Source organism: Olea europaea, chromosome 11 (assembly GCF_002742605.1).
Source record: "Olea europaea var. sylvestris chromosome 11, O_europaea_v1, whole genome shotgun sequence".
NCBI classification, from domain to species: domain Eukaryota; kingdom Viridiplantae; phylum Streptophyta; class Magnoliopsida; order Lamiales; family Oleaceae; genus Olea; species Olea europaea.
The window spans coordinates 9,933,614-9,952,290 of record NC_036247.1 but is presented as its reverse complement, the minus strand read 5'-3'; the positions used below and the strand labels follow the sequence as shown (position 1 = coordinate 9,952,290).

The following is an 18,677-nucleotide window of genomic DNA, read 5'->3' as shown; positions in this document are numbered from 1 at the left end:
TGACGTAAGAAGTTTTTATCAAAAGAATCACTTGTCATTTGAGCAGTGAAAAGTTTTTTGCAGATAGGAGATCAATATCAATATAAATTCTGTTAAATTTTTCCTATACTTATGACTTTATTGATTTATCAATTTGTTTCTATCATTACAGATGCAATCTAATTACATCTCTATATTATGATGCATCTAATTATGATGCAATCGAATTTACATCGAGCTGGAAACAAGGCGGGCAGTCCTCCCCATCTCCGCTCCATCGTGCATTTTTTGAGAAATTAATATATTCTCATTTTCTCAGTTGTTAACTTATTTTTAATAAAAAATAAAGAGTCTGAAAATCATATTCCCTGTTTTCCGTGAGGGAGGAGGAGCAAAACTGTAGGATTTGCCATTAATAATGTTGTAAAAGTATTATTGAGAAGAGTCAAACTTTGACTTCTTAAAATCGTGAGTTCAACTCGAGAATAATTAGCAAGTGAAGGAACAAATCTTTTGCATTAATACTGTTGTGAGATTGGTACTTGTTGGCCCATTCCCACCCTATTGTTTGAAGAATTAATCTAGTGGTACATAATGGGGTGTACCTAAGGATATACACCCACCTCACATGGGGTGTGAGATCCACCCGAATAAAAAACACTTATTCGGGTGGACTCCACACCCCATGTGAGAGGGGTGTACCCGCTTAGGTACACCCCTATGTACCCACTAGGACCACCGTTGTTTGAATAGCAACTTACTCATCCCATCAGAAAGGTGTTACGTGGACCAATACTGCATTATTCCTAATTAATANTATATATATATATAGAGAGAGAGAGAGAGAGAGAGAGAGAGAGAGAGAGAATGCAAATTTCATTTAATCATCAAATAATATCATTCCGCATAGGAAATGAAATAGGAATACATATTGAGCAGGGTACAGTGTATCACTCAAAACCATCATTTTAATCACCATAACTCCAAATTTCAAATTAATTGCCTCAGAATTAATTCTAGGAAAAGCTACTTATACTCAAATTGCTAATAACAGAGCCCAAATTTAATTCTAGGAAAAGTTATTTACTCCTTTTAATGTTCCTAATTATAAATCGTTCATTAATCTTATCAAACGTGGCTTAAGTAGATTATTTTGTTCATATTGAACATTGATTATGAATCCTAGATTTACACTGCTGCACAAGATAATTAGATTAGTAAGAATCTTTCTTTACACAATCATGTTTTCCATTTTTAATTGGTTTTCTGAGTTATGTATGCCAAACCATCTATGGTTAAACTTAAGAAGAAAAAATAACTCAAAATCTTGACCATTATATTTACGGTTATGTCCATTACTATGAAACAAACACGATTTTCATGTAATCATCAAACAACAGCCATTACGATGATTCCATATATCCCACCAGAGGTCAGGGAAGGAATTGCCCATTAAAAAATACACAGGCAAGGTTTAAATACCAACAAACTGAATACTACCAAAACCAAAAGATGATAGATGATACAAAACTGAGTTAAAATCGCTGCCCATGAGACAAACATACAGTGCTCAAATCTTCAACCTTTTGCGAGCCTGATCCAAGTCTTCGCTGTTGCTCACATCTTGAAAAAGCCCAGGTGTAGGGGTAGAAGTTCCGTGATCCTATACAGTAGTGAAAGATTTAATGCAAAAGAAACAATGAAACAGCGACAATTGCAATCCTTCAACAATATTAAAGAGAACTGGACGGTATAATAAAAAAATAAAAATTTGCTTCTTTCTTCAAGGCATATAGAACTATCGTGATATTGGAGCTCAGATCATCTACAAGCATAATGTATTGCTAAACTATTAACAAAATGTTCTGTACCTTAGTGATTGATATGCCAGATGTTGGATCAGGATTCGCTCGTTTCCCAAGATTGATTTGCAGCGATATGCTGGCTTGCGATAGATCCACACCTGAGTTCTGAAGTGCTTGTGTCAATGAATTCAATAACCTGATCATAATCAAATATGCCCATTAGCTAAGATATTAGCACTAGAGAGTGCATGCGGCCTTTCAAAGATGACAAACAGAAAAGAACTCAGGCAAAAGTTGAGCAGATTATGACGAAGTTGTTCGTAATTTCTCAGGATAGACATAAAATACTACTTCCATCCCGGTTGGAGAATTCCTTAGAATGACTCCAAAGAACTACAACATATGGCAAAGTCATAGTCCCGAAAAATTTGGGATCAGCTACATAAATCATTTCTTGTTAGTTTGTTCAATCTAGTGCTATGTCTAGTTACAGGACCTATGAAATTGTAAATATAATAAACCCTAAGGAGGTAGGTTTACTTTAACTTTTTTGAACCAAATTACAAGAAAATGAAGCAATCTGCTACCACATTAGATAATAGATGTTTTTGGTAAACATCCTAGGTTAAGAGATATATTAGGTAGAAGTTGTTGGTCAGTGAAGTATTACTACACAGGCATGTATTCCTAATCATCTATGGAGCACATATATTCTTACCGGGTTGCTATGTCTGTGTCCAACTGATGCGGGACGGAAACGTGGATAATAATAATAAAAGTGTCTAGTCTGTAACAAATAAACGGGCGTTTGCTCGAATTTCGCTCGAATGAACATGATAGTTATTTGGAATCCATCAATAAACAGGAAAAGTAAAATATTTCATTAATCAATAATCGAATAATGAACATTTGAATTTTGAAAAAGTGTACAAAGCCTCTATACTTATAGGCAAGATTATCCCCTAATCTTACTAATATAAGGAAACTAATAAAATCTAATCCAATTAAAACTCCTATTCTGATCAATAAAGAAACTATAGTCCTGATTAAATAAAAGATAAAAGTCCTATCACAACTATACCTATAAAAGCTAAACTAGAAAAGATAGAGTTAAAACATATGTTTCATATTAGGAAATAATATTTATCTTATTTCTTTCCTTTCTAAATTGATTTGGATTTTCTCTCGGTGTTATCCCACGTTATTCCCTTCCACTTCAAAACAACTCAACCCTGAGTTGTCATCAGGATACAAAGACTTATCGAAGGAAAACTCATTGTTTGAATTTGTAATGGTTAGAAAATCTTTTCCTTCCACTCTAGGAGTTTTATGTATCCTCCCTATTGTAATCTTTTTATCTTTCCGCTTAAACTTGTAGATATTCTCTCTACCCTTATGTATGTCACACACATTTATTTGCCACGATCTGTCCAGTAGTATATGACACTCATCCAACTGAACAAGATCACAAATAATTTTTGATTTGTGACAAGTCTTAATTGATAAAGGTACCTCACAAATTTGAGACAACTAAATATACGAACTCTTCTCAATCCATTCAATTAGATACAAATCTGAATGTGGTTCATTTGGTAGATTCAAATGATGCAACATCTTCTTCGTGACCAAATTCTTATAATTGCAACTATCTATGGTCTAACTGCAAACAACATTATTGACCAGAAAGATCTTTTCACAATGAGTTAAATCTTCTTACTTGGAGGAGCACAAGACTTTTTCCACATTATATATGAAATCTCCTTGTTCTTCTTCACAAATTTCATCCATGTATTCCTCATCTTTCTTTTCCTTATCTCTGACATCCGATTTGCTCTCTTCAACTACAAGTCTTCTGTTATTTTCTCTTCGAACTACAGGCTCAGTAATCCGCTTATTTTTTATTGTCTATTGTTCTTTCTGTCCATTGTTTCTAACCCCCGTAGAAACAGTTGATGAATCTCTTCAATCTGAATAGTAAGATTGTCAAACCGTCAATTTGTTGCATCCAGATATGCACTAGTAGCTAGCATGCCACTCATGTCTTTGAATTAAAGATATACAAAAGAGAAAGCTGCTTTGATACCACTTGACACAGGACGGGAACGTGGATAATAATAAAAGTGTTAGTCTTTAAGACACGAATGAGTGTTTACTTGAATTTCACTCAAACGAACGTGATAATTATTAGGAATCCACCAATAAATGGGAAAAGTAAAATATTTTATTAATCAAGAATCAAATAATGAAAATTTGAATTTCGAAAAAGTGTACAAAGCCTCTGCAAGATTATCCCCTAATCTTTACTAATATGAGAAGTCTAAAATAAGAAAAGTAATAAAATTTAATCTAATTAAAACTCCTATTCTAATCAATAAAGAAACTATAGTCCTAATTAAATAAAAGATATATGTCCTATCACAACTATACTATAAAAAGATAAAGACAACTAAAAATGATAGAGTTAAAACACATGTTTCCTAATAGGAAATAATGTTTATCTTATTTCTTTCCTTTTCAAATTGATTTTCGATTTTCTCTACGTATTGTCTAGCATTATCAACACATTAACCACTGACACAAACATTTGTGTTAAAAAGACAAAATGAGGTGAGAAATATCCATGAACTTCATGTTGAACTTGTTTTATATCTACTATATGCATTTTCTCTCTCTTGCAATGGTAATATAGCTTCACTCAATAAAATAGTTTGTTAAAAAAATATAGATATAATCCATAATTGTATAGTTTTGTAGAATTTAAATCGACCGTGTCCTACTGCGTCATTATCATACTTTTTTGAATCATTACATGTTGGAGCGTCATTTCTAAGGCATGGAGTGTCTATGGCGTGGTGGCATCCATGTCCATGCTTCTTAGATAGGCATAAAACATGGTTGACCAAAATTATGTAGCTCAAGGGAACATCTAGCTTTCCATAAGATATAAAACCAGATAATTGGAAAATTTAACTCACTCTTGGGAGTAGACACTTGAAATGTTAATTGTGCCCCCTTCAATTGTCAGTTCCTCCTGAGGATTCAGTGTGTCTGTAGTGGTAGGACATTCAGTTGACTGTGCATCTGAAGCTCGCCTAGGTAACATATGGGAGAAGGTGCCATCACTTGGGACAGAAATATGCATGCTTGTTTGTAGAGGCCCAGGCATGCCAGTTGGCTTGTTTCCTAGTGCATTTTGCAGTTCTATTGCCCCATAAGAGGCATCCCGGTTAGAGTCAGATACCAAAGGATTTTGTTGACACGATTGCATGGTTGAGAGGACTGCAATATTATTCTCATCCAACCTGCCAGGAATTGCTGAAACTGGACCGAAACCATTCTTCATGACTAGTGGGTGACCAACAAAATCTTGAGCTCGCCAATGACTGTTTCTCTATCCCCGAGCACAAGGAATTTTTTAAATAAAATAAAATAATAGTAATAATAGAAACCAAGAATTTTTTCAAGACACGGAAATGAACGAAAATTCAGTATCTGTTACCAATATATTTTGACTATAAAATTAATTCTTTGTTCGGTGATAGCTTAATTTGGCCGAGTTACTTCATAGCAACTTCAAAATGGGTAACAAAAATACATAATACAAACAAAGAATAGGAGGTGAACAGATGAAAAGTTCCAATTGCATTTAATTCTACCGAAAACGCAAAAGAGGTCCAACAACAACTGTGAAACCCAATCATCCCAAGATGAAGAGTATCAAAAAGTTTACACAATTGCTACAGAATTTACTGCACAACAAATTATCACTAAACGAGCAACCTTTGAAATTGCTTATAAGAAGAGCAAGGGACAGGAATAATAAGGGTACATTATGGGGAAAATTTAGTTAGAAGCATATATTTTATTGGGATAGCTTGATATTGGTTCTTTTCCAGAAGTACACATGTTAGGAACGTATAAACATGCACATACGCAAATTTACACACATTTAAAGGACGTTGTTATGGTAAAGAAGTATTTTTGTGCTCTAATATTACAAGACTGCAAAGGTAAGAAATATGGTCAGACTTGGCAACTTCATTCTCTTCCATAGTACTCTTGTTATGAGAGTGTCATTCTTATACAAAATGAAAAGGAAAAAATAATAATAATACAATTTTATTTGAAAAAGAATAACTTCAGCATTCGGTGTAAACGTAATTCGCAATACCCACCGGCTCATCATCCACGAAAAGATATTCAAAAAATTAATGTACCTAATATGTGGAGATTAAGTGAGACCTCCAAGCAGTTATGGAAAGAATCCAGCAATGCACCGATATGGCGAAAAAAATATCACTTTCATAATTAATTCCATCTATAATTTCATTCCACAGCTGATAACTGTGGAAAGGGAATTCATTCCTTGAACAATCGAACACGCGAACAGAATTCACATATTGATATTTCTTTCATAAGGTATCAAGAGTTTACCCATGGCATGAGCTTTGTGGGCTCTGAACTCCAAGACTGATATGAACCTTCATATTTTTGCAACTTTTCCTGCAGAAATTGTACATATTGAATCACCTGCATCAAAAATTAACAATTAGCCAGAACAAAGACAAAAAGCAGAAAATCCAAATCAATAAACTCAAAAGTAACTTACACTGAAACTCTTGTCATCCCTTAAAATTTGAATGACACCCCCTCCCTTTTAGGAAAAATATAGAAACCACCCTTATTTCAGTTATATTAATATATTCTCCATTCGACCAATTTTATTGCCAGTCAATATCAAATTTGAAGGGGAAGCAGATTGCCGTGGGAGGGTGGACGAAACCAGGGGCAATGGGTGGGGAGAAAAGCAACTGTGATGAATGTGGAGAAAACCAGATCGGGTGGGAGCGACTGGAGTATGGAGTGGGAAAGAAAATTAGTTTAGTAACTTCAAAATTGCAGGCCCAGCAACAAAAAAAGAAGGATTAGAAAATATCCAAAAAAAACCCAATATATTTCTGGTTTGCAGGTGAAAATGAACTCCAATGTTGGGACATTAACAAAAGCAAATGAATTGTAAAGAACCAGTTATACCAGGCACGTTTGAGTCATCTATTTCCTTTTTCCAGATTTCCAGCAAAGAATTAACTCAAATTTTTAGACGGTATTTGTAGCTTTCATCATTGGACATCATTTCCGGAATTTTGCTTGTTGATCTAGTTGAATGAAAGGGGAACTGGAGAAGTAAGGGAAGGGGTTACATAATAATGTATATTCGTAATAGTAATAGGTCAATAATCAGCCGATAAGGGAAGTTCCCATAATTTATCAGAAGACTTGGGCGTAAAGTGTAAAGTCATACATGACATGGGGGGTCAATGTAAAATTCTCTAACTAAATTCATCATGTCTTCTAAATAAAATAATGTACCTCCAGTAAAAATGTTGCCGTATCTCGCTTCTGATCACTATTGGGTATCAATTCTCTCAATATTTGAAACCTGAACAACAAGAAAGGCTAGATAAGTCCCAGACAGAGGTCCTTGGGAACCACAATCTTTGACATGATGTTCATTGTTCAAGAAGCCTCGATTAGTAAATTTGAATATTGCAAAGCAATTTTACATGCAATAACTGGTTAACCAATCATATTTTACTGCAAAAAAGGGATTGCAAGATACAACAAGAAACTGCACACGCTTCAAAAATAAACATTTTCCTACGACTTCCACAAAATTTTACTTCGTACCAGATCAAACCTATTGCAAAACTTAAAAAAGTTAGATAGAGGAGCATATACATGAAACAAGTGTGTATATATGAATTAGACATCTTGGCAATCACTGAACAGGATCAACAAAGCAAGATCATTCTTTTTGATGCTGGATATTAAGCAGTAATAATGTTGATGATTCTACGTGGTTCAATTTAACTATCCTGTCAATGCACCATTGTCTGGGAAAAGGTCGAAACTCAAAAGTTCAACCAGACAGATAAAAGATGTCATCTAAAATGCATGGTTACTCTTACATCAAAATCCAGTGAGTCAAACAAGTGTGTCAATGATTTATGATTCCAGTTCAGTCCTACTATGCAGGAGTATCAGGTCGGGACTGGTTCAAATATCAAGGATTACCACCCAATGACCCAAAGAGTTTTATTATTGAAACTACAATGAAAATACTAGGAACACTATAAATCCTTGAAAGTATGATTGGGAAAAAAGAAGCTAATGTGATAATAAAGCAAGCACAAAGAATTTTTTTTTCTGCAATAGCCTTCTTACTCGCCCTCTTTTAAGTTCAGCTTGCCAACTTAACTAGAAATGTGCATATAACACAATAAAATCCAATTATTGGTAAATTTCACAAGTGTCAACCACCGTGAAGGCTTATTCTAAATTTTCAACTGAAATGAAGTAGAATGCTAATAACAATAACAAAAGAAAGTCATATTATGTGTAAAATAATACTAATAGATAGAGAAATTGATACTTTCACTATCTGCCCACCTAATGGCATGCACCATCCATCAATAAAAAATGTGCACCTGCAATTGGTACAGTATGGTAATTTGAGAAGAATGCATCCTTATAACCTAACTTAGAATAAAAAAAGGATATAATTAATAATAAGAAAATTGGAGGAAGAAGAAAATAGCGAAAGGGACAAAGGATCATGTTTCTCATTCATTCAATTTCCTTTCAAATGTCAAAGCCACCATAAAAAGTACATCCACCAAATTCATCTGCATTAAAAATGCTGCTATTAAAAAAACCACTAAGACTGTGTACATTGAACAAGACTTAGTCTCTCTTTTTTTTCTTTTTTTCCTTCCTTAACCATTGTACTATCTAATCCAACTTATAAAAGAAGCCATATGAGTACAACTAGTATCCTCAACATAGACACTGCCATCAAAATCAGTTCTAAACACTGACCACTTAAGTTTACATCATCCAGAGTCCATATCTTTTCAAATATAGAGGAATCCAAATGTTTATTTATTTCTTTATTAGAGCTTGAGATAATCAATGTACATAATCGCAGTGAACGATCTAATGTATTACAAGCCATCCTCAGCATACTTACAAAAGCAATTTAGTAATACTACATTCAAAAATTACATACCAAAATATATTAAAACTTTCCGTTTAACACATTCATGCATGTACTTACATAAATGTCCTAAGAAATCAGAAATACACAGAACAAGATGTGTAAAAAATATTAAATCAGAAATTATACAAATTTCACTAAATTCAATGAAAAAAAACAATTCACCTCTCATTGATTTTGCTCCTCCGGCGCTGCTCTGTCACTGAATGCTTCGACTTAGTTGAATTAGACTTTTCGCTGTTCTTCCCATCTGTTTCCACAACAATTTATAGAAAACGACAGCAAATTACAAGAAACCCAATTCATATAACATTCATTCTACCATTTAAAAAAAAATCCAAAAGTATCAAGACTCAAACCTTACACACAGACACACACGTGCGGCTACTACACAAATAAAGGTAGGTACCTTTGGCATTATTATTAGTAGATGGTGTGGCATCTTTTCTGGCACGAAACTCTTCATCATCCTCCTCTTCCTCTTCTTGATGACCCTTTCCAGATTTCATTCTTTACTGAATTTCTACAAACAGGTTAACTGTATAGAATCAAGAACTCAGAACACCCAATAATTGAATCGACAGAATAGCCCAAAAGGCTTCACCGTACAATCAAAGATCTACCTGATTATTAAAGGGATGGGAAAATAAAAAGTAGGAAAAGCTCAAAAAATAACAGCTTTGTAGGTAAAAATTGGAGTTTTGTGGGAATTAAAATCAGATTGCTAGGGTCTGCCTGTGAGCGTGGCCAGCAGCAAATAGCAGCAAACTGCCTTTTGGTCCGGCAATGGACATAAACATTAACTGCTGCTTTCCCTCTTCATTATTTATTAATCAAATTCTTGTGCGCCCGAGTAATGTACTGCCTTTTTTTTTTTTTTTACTGTCTTCACGTTCTTTCATTTATTTACATAATAACATAAAATGATCCACCAAATCATTGTGGTGTTATTTGACTAGGGTTGTAAATTTGGTTCGTACTACGAACCGATCTAAGCATGTTTGACACGAGTCTATTTGTCTATTTTATAAAAAATTAATAAAATAAAATAAATAATATTATTCGCAGTTGCTCATCACTGCAGTCACTCTACGTTTCATATATACAACGGTTAGTGATTTGTTAAAAACTACAACATTAATGTATCAAATCACTAACTGTCACATATATGTTATGTAAGGCGATTATAGCAAAAAATGACTGGAAATAACATTATTCGAATAAAATACATCAAAACTTGATCACGGTAAATGTGGTGGAGAGTGGGAAAAAATGATAAAACTAGGCTCTTGATCTTCTTATCAACAATTTCACTTTACTATTTTTTATTTTTTTTTTAAATTTTGTTTTTTTTTCATGCTTATGCAAAATTTAATTTTCAATTTTTAAAAAAAAAACTTTGTGAAATTTAATTTGATGTAATTTATACTAATTGTAGACGAATTAAAAGTTAATTCCTCCTTTTTTGGGTTTGGGACCGACGTTTTTTAGGGCCACAGGTCGTCGACCCGCAAGCCTTTCCCTAAGAAAACAAGTGTAATTTTCTAATGGGAAAATTCATAATCCATGTGTATTATTTACATCAATTCAAAATTCAAGTAAATAGTTAGAAAATTCAAAATTCAAGTATATATTTAATTAATTAAAAATATTTATTAAATAAATATAATAAAGTCACAGTTTTATGATTAATGGTCAGATATTCATAATTATAGATCACAAATTTATCTACTAATCATATATCATCAAATTAATTAGTTACAAATTTTCGTAGTCACAAATCAAAAAAATTTTAGGTCACAGATTATTTCGATATCACGTATCATTCAAATTGCAGGTCACTGTTTATCTATGGGTCACATATTTTCAAATTTATTGGTCACAAATTTTTTTAGTCACGAATTATTAAATTTTAAGGTCACAGATTAAAAATTAGTTCAAATAGTTGGTCTCATGCACCAAACACCCCATCACGGGTCCAATTTAGTACCAATCTTGATTACATATCACCATAACACAATCGTCGCTTGAACCACACCACCAACACTTCAAGCCAAAATTGGCACTACAATCACCATCGCAACCTCACCGCCAAAGACAACACGACAACATCACCACCACTACCACCATCGTAGACCGCAACCACCACCATCAACATCTCGCCTGTTCCACCAACAAAAACCACCATCTCCAGCACCCTACCTACACAACTAACAAAAACCACATAAAACCACAACACCACCAAAAGAAACCCCAAACCATCGCCAAATTCAACCAATGACATAGCCGCCGCCACAACAGATCCACCACACAATCACCACCATCACACAAAACACCATCTAAACCCCACCTAAACCTCCAGATCTACAACCACAGTCGCCACCATAAATTTGTCATCTCCACCACCACACAAAACGCCGTCCAAACCCACAAAATGGCCACCAACCCAAACTACTTATGCTTCGCGCGGGTTGCTACAGAGTTTCGACGATTTCATTTCACCACCACAACTCGTGATTTCGTTTCACCACCGAAGTGGTGGATCTGCTTCGAGATTTCATTTCACTACCTCAACTCGTGGTGATTCGCGAAAGGAAAAGTGCGACGCATGGTGCTTCTTCATTACAACAGCACCAGCAAAGGATGCTCCGGCGATAATATGCTCTGATGGCGACGGCGTCTGACAGAGAAGAGACATGAGATGTAGTCAGTAGGGATGGCAATAGGCCGAGCCGGGTCAAATGGAGTCAATAGGGATAACAATGGGTCGAATCGAGCCAGTTTGACCCATATACACACAAGCTCGGCTGGCGCTCATGGCGAGTCAAGCTCGTGGCTCGTTTTCAACGAGCTGAGCTTTGAAACGAGCCGAGCTCGTAGGTCGAGCCGAGCTTTGGCTCGCAAGCTTGTCTCCTTTTTGTTTTTTTTAACGGAAAAAAACAAATGAACACAAATGCATTTTTTTAAAAAATAATTTAACAAAGTCATTTTTTTTTATTTCTATCATATAATAATATTTCCTATAAAGTGTTAAATATTTATGTAATGAAAACGATTGTTATTTTAAAATACATTTACAAAAAATATATACATACAAAAAATCATTTTTTTCATTTTTTCTTAAATAGATAAAATGTAAACCATCCTCCTTTATCCGGGCTTGAAATCGGTTACATCAATTTTAAATAAGCGGACTTAAAAATTATGTACGAATAACTTGTTGTAACATGTACAATTTTTTAAAGAAAATTAAATGTAACGATTAAAAAAATTTTAATTAATATAATTAAATCAAATATCATTTACCTGATAACATGCAATTTCGACATATTTATCTTGTAGTGGAAAATGAGCGTCATGTCAATCCTTCACGCACATTAACGCTTCCAAAATATCTTCTTTCAGTCGACTCTTGACATCGGTCAAAACCTTTTATCTGCACTAAAATAGACTCCGAAGCAACAATGTTAACCAAAGATACCAGTAGATCTTTCGCAATTTCAGAAATAACTGGCCAACGTCTTTCATACTTCCGCCATAATTCAATTACTTCTTCTAAACTTTTTTTAATTGTTTGGTCTATTAGCATATTCTGATTGAAGTAATCAATAAATTCGGTAGATATCTCATTTTGAGTTGCGATCGAAGCTTGATGAGATGCAAATGTAGACGACATTTCACTAGATGAACACATTATAGTTGCATCATATCTATATGTATTAATGCCTTGAAATAAATTCATTATTTCGGTGTCATTTTCTTCAATTTTAGGCGAAGTAATTGAGAGAGTACCAGACTAACATTCGTACTCATTCGGTCTGCATATAATTCATACATTTCACATAATGTTAGCTCTAAATTCCTATAGGTGATGTGTATTAAACGTTAAGACTTTGTTGATTTGATCAATTACGTATTTAGTTCCTGATAAATTATATTAGGGCCCATTACGCATGCTAAAGGAAATGATATAGGCAAACTTTAATTTCATAACAATTATAATTTCACTAAAATCAATGTCATTTTTTATATTTATGAAATGTTCTTAAAATTATATAAAGGTATTCAAGCATCATACAATTCGTGGGATAATAAATGTTCGATAAAATCTTTGTGATCTCATAAAAAAATATCAAAAATATTTTAACTTTTAAAGTTAAATGCCAATCAGATTCATTCAACATAGCATTATCATCGCTTCTAACATGTCATTGTTATAAAAGTTAGATATTAAATATTTGAAATCTTCACATGACTTTAATAGCAAGTATATAGAGTTTCATCCATGATCTATATCGCTAACAAATGTTTTAACAGTCGTCACTCCTATTTCGACACAATAATCTTCAAATGCTTGTTTTCTACTAGGGGAGATAGTGATATATATTAGTGCATTCTTAATCCTTTAAAGTTTATCATTTATATGTTTTAAGTCATCTTGTACAATTAAATTCAAAATATGGCACATACAATGAATATAAAACAAATACCTATCGAAATCAGGTTATAGAACCCTACACAATTTATCGACAACTACATTATTAACACTAGTATTATTGAAAGTAAAAGACTGAATTTTAGTCTCGCAATTATATTCTCTAACAATACTGATAATGGCATTATATATATTATTAGCATTGTGAGGAAACTTAATAATTCTAAAAACAATAATTTTTTTATATATGCATCAAAGTGAGTCTATATAGTGTGCGGTTGCAACTATATAAGCTCTTTTATTAACCCCTTCCGTATATCTGAAGTTAAAGATATAGCAACTTCATATTGTTGCAAAGTCATAATTAATTATTGTTTTGAATGATTGAAATATTGTATTGTATCGGCACGATGAGTGTTTCAACTTACTTCAATGCACCTTGGTTGTAGATATTCTTTTACGTAGGAGACGAAGTGTTGGTTGTCGGCAATAGGCGGAGGCAACTCAGTGTGCGGCAACAAATTTCACCATTCTGATTCGAGCTTTATTCTTCGAATACACCCACATAGATAAAGGATGAAGTCATAGAACCGGTACCTGCACTGCCAAATTGCAATTATGTTTGATCGATTGGAAGAAGTCTATGTCTTGCCACACATGCTTTATAGTGACGATTGAGATGGGTGGTACCAATTCCTTTTTGCCATACCAATTTTTGTTGGCAGTATTTACATACTGCTTTAAATTTTGCGAGGCGATCAATGACTTTTCCCGTTAACATCAGTTTAAAGTGATCCCAACATTTTGTTTGTTTTTCCCTTTTCGCTTTTCCCTCGCATCTGAAATGTTTATTTCGGGCTCATTGTCCTCATATTCCGCTTCGAAAACGTAAATATCATCTAACTCAATTCAATTGTTGCTTCCATGGCCATGAATGTCAACATCTTCAGGTATGGGTACGTTATTTAGACCGACAAATTCATTCCGAAATTGATTTTGCGGCGTCTTAGGCAATTCGCCACATTCTGTATCGAACAAGCCCTCAACAAATGAGCGTGGATCCATTTGTTTGATTGTTTGTGATGAAATCCAAATATAATATATAGTAAAAGTATAAATGTAGTGAAAATGAGAATTGGACGAAATTTCAATAAATGTAGTGAGAAATAAGAATTGGATGAATTGAAATTGAAACTGAATAAACTGGAAAAAAAAATGAATCAATATTGTATAATTGTAGATAATTGACTAAGTAATCGAGATTAGTTTGCACAAGAGTGTTGAGGGAATTGAGAATTGAGATGAAAAAATTTTGGGGGTTAATGGGGCTATTTATAAAAGTGGGGAAAATAAATAAAGTTCAGCGACCAAAACGGTCACTGAAATTGACTCTGGCTCACCATTTGTGTGAGCCGACATGCCGCTCGACCCAATTGTCATCTCTAGGAGTCAGGGAGATAAAGAGAGGGAGATGAAGAAAAGAAGTAAGTGATGAGAGGGAAATGGAGAGTGAGAGTGAAATGACGAGGGAGAGGAAATGATTGGGGTTTTTAATTGATTGGTAAGTTAATTATATATAATACCTGATTTTTGCATAAATAAAATTCACCTTTAAATTTTGAATTTGAAAGTTTTAGTACCTAGTCTTCTATAATTTCCTCGTTTCTAATTAATTATAAGATGTGCATTAGTGCATGTACGAATTATTATTTATTGGCGAAGACAAGGGTAATCAAATATGGAATTAGATTTTTTTGTGGACTATTTTATGTAGCCCTTGTCAGAATACATTATTCTAAAAATTCATTTTTTCAAAACTCATTTTCAATTACACATTTTTCAATGAAATAATATTATACGTAACCAAAAACTTTTTCTTAATTTTTAATCATACATTCTCCATCAATCTAATATTCAAAATACATTCTTTCCCCTAAAATGGAGCTATATATTTTTTTATTTCAGATTACTGTCTAATCGTACTTTTATAATCCTGTCACTTTTACTAGCAATAGTAATTCTTTGGTCCATGATATAATTGTTGCTAGAAATTCTTTGGTCCATGATATAATTGCACATTTTGTGTATATGCATGTTTTTTTTTTTTTATATAATTAGGAAGATTATTTATTCATACTTAAAATAAAAACTTAATATTCAAAAGGGACACATGATTGACTTGTCATCTCATTTAAAAATTCGAATTACAGGTTAATCTATTTAATTTAAAATTTATCTTATCCTAATTTCAAATTCCATTCGGGTGCTATTTATTAACTCTATTAATTTATACGCCCACTAAATTGTTCACCTAACAAAACAATTTATTTAAAAAAAATATAGTAATAATAATGGTAACTTTTGTAGAAAACAAAAGAAAAGTAAAAAAAAGGCTCGTATAAATACAATATTAAGTCAAATAAAAAATTAATCCTTGCACTAAAAATATCTATTGAAATGAACAGAAGTCTCGACACTTGGCCATCTGATATGGACTAAAGCTTAACGGTCCATTCCGTGAAAGAACTATGGAGTACAAATCCTTTGAATACATGACTACTCAATGACTATCTCAATTATCGTAGTTAACATGGTTCAGCTTCTGAACTACTCTTAAAGATTTTGGTTGAATGAGAATATCATTTCTTGAAATTTTTCTTGCAATATGTACATCTACAATATATATCATGTAAAATCGTATTCGAAGAAATCAAATGTTGAACAAATGCACTCAAAACTCAATGTAACAAAAACGAAAAGATTTTATCTTTTTAATAATCACATCGTTGAAAAATAGTTGACTCCAAAAAAAATCAAGTTATAAAATGTTGGTGCATTTTAATATATTAAATTTATTCATTGCATTTTTTCTAATAGGTTTGTAAGTTTTTGAAGTTAGGGAAATGAAGTTGAAGATTTGGAAAATGAAAGTTGAAAATGTTTGTGTTGTTGACACCTCTTTATTTTGAATGACCTATTTTGATCATTCATCACCGACACAACAATCACAATTCTCTCATCTTCTTTTATTACATTCTCACTCATTTCCTTTGAGAGATTATTAAGCAAAGAATGATGTTCTTTTAGTGAAGTTTTGGACTCAACTACTTGTACAGTGTTTATTTGAGCTACAAGGCGAATAGTCGGGCTGTTATATATTGGAAATGACAAGTTATAGAGAAGTTATGCTACATTGTGTTTTAGGCTTTGCTAACTGCAAAAGATTTGAACCTCCTTAAAGAGGCGAGATATATGCACATTAGACTATCTAATTTTGTTATTTTCCTATTAGGTTTGTAACTCCACTTTTCTATTATTGAAATTTCATCAACAATGTTAAGGAAAATTCAAACAAATGGAGTTAGCACCAATAAATCCGTTAACAACTTCGAAGATCTCAACAAGTCCTTCCATTTTAAGGTGAGCCCATTTCAAGAGGTTGAAGAGTAAAGCCCTATTTTACATTAGTTTTCTCAAAGTCTCCTACATCCTCACTGAAAAGAATCCAAACAAGGTCTCTACCAACAATTTAAATGAAGAGAAACTTGGAGCTCATCAAGAGAAGGTAGAAAAATATAATAGAGATAAGTATAACTGTCAGTGTTATATCTTGAATTGCCTTGTGAATAATTTTTATGATTACTACAATACTACTTACTCCTTTGCAAAGAAAATGTGGAAAGTTTTACAGAATAAATATGATACTAAGAAAGATGGTGCAAAGAAATATGCTGCTAGTTGCTTCTTCTGCTATCGAATGGTGGATGGAAAATCTATGAAAAAACAAGCAAAAGATTTTCAAATGACTATTGTAGAGGTCAGATCTAAAGACATCAAAATTGGGGACAACCTTGTTGTGGCTGCAATCATTGACAAACTACCACCACCATAGAGAGAGTTCCAAAAGTCGATGCGCCATAAACAAAAGAAGACGTCCTTGTAGACCTTGATCGCTTGCATCCGCGTAGAGGAGGGAGCTAGAGGGCAAGATGTACGATGACACAAAAAAGAAATGGATATTCTAGCATGAAAGTAAATTTAATTGCGACAAATAATCACTTGCCCAATAATTAGTTTTCTACAAATAGTCAGTTAAAGCTAAGGAAGAAAAATATGAAAAATTATGGTAAATCTTACAATTGGGGAAACCTAAACTAGAAGATAAGAACCAAAGCCCTCCTTCTCAAAATCAAATTTATGATGCACGTTTTGTTTGTCGCAGAAGTTGGCATATTGCCCGAAATTGCATATTTCGAAAACAAAAGTATTTTCCTCAGGCTAATGTAATTGAAGAGCCACTTGTACAGTGTGTCAAAGAATGTTGGTCAGATTCTGGTGACAATAGGCAAGTCTAGTATGATAAAACATTGGTTCAAGAATGACATTCCATTCGAGGAAGAGAAAATCATCATGCTTGCTAATTCTAGCAAAATCAAGATTTATTGAAGTGCTGAGGTTGAACCGGAATTCACATATGGACATGTGCTAACTTTGAAAGATGTTTTACATGCACCATCAACAAGGAAGATTTTGATGTCAAGTTTTGTTCTTAATAAGGCTAGCTTTAGAATAATATAAAATATGATCAATATATGATTACATCAAAGAGTTTATTTGTGGTTAAAGATTATGCTTGTGATGGAATGTACAAATTGAATATTGAGAGTAATAAAACAAAATCTATTTAGAATAACTTTTAGAATATGTTGGTTCAATGTGTCATCCTCTAAAAGCACTTTCAAAATAAAAAATTCTTTTAAAAGTTAGGACAACTTCCTCAAAAATTTCTTCTATAAGAAACAAAAGCAAAAATTTTGACAAATAAGTCTTAGTTACATTTTTTTAGGGTCTGTTTGTGCTCCTTTAATTTCAAAAAGTGTATTATGGAATAGTGATTGATGTTAAAATATGTAGTTAAAAAAATGATTTTTTTTATTTATGTGTAATATTATTTTAATGAAAAATGTATGATTGAAAATGAGTACTGTAAAAAAATAATATGATAGAATGATTGATAAACAAATGCATAATCTATGTAAAAATACAAATAAGTTTATTTTTTAAAGGATGGATGTACAATTCTACATATAGAGGGAAAAGGTTGACCACTTAGATATAAATATCCAAATTTAATATTATTAGAAAGGATCAAAAGCTCAAATAAGTAAACAAACATTCTAATTTCAAAATTGATATTAATCCTATCCACCATTATTTAACCCATATTTGGTGTAAATTAAAATCAGATTTTTAATAAATTTTAATAAAAAGCTGATAAAATATGGGTTAAAAAATTATAGTTCTTATAAAACGTGTGATTAAAGTTATTTATTGACTTTGATTTAAAGTTAAAGTAAAATTTTAATCTATATCAAACCTATGTTTAGCTCTCATTTTTTTA

The 18,677-nt window shown here is 32.8% G+C and overlaps 1 pseudogene; it reads right to left on the bottom strand.

Moving 5' to 3' along the window:
• Window positions 1-1,298: 1,298 nt before the first annotated feature.
• On the bottom strand, window positions 1,299-9,717 carry LOC111403308 (annotated as a pseudogene).
• Window positions 9,718-18,677: the final 8,960 nt, after the last annotated feature.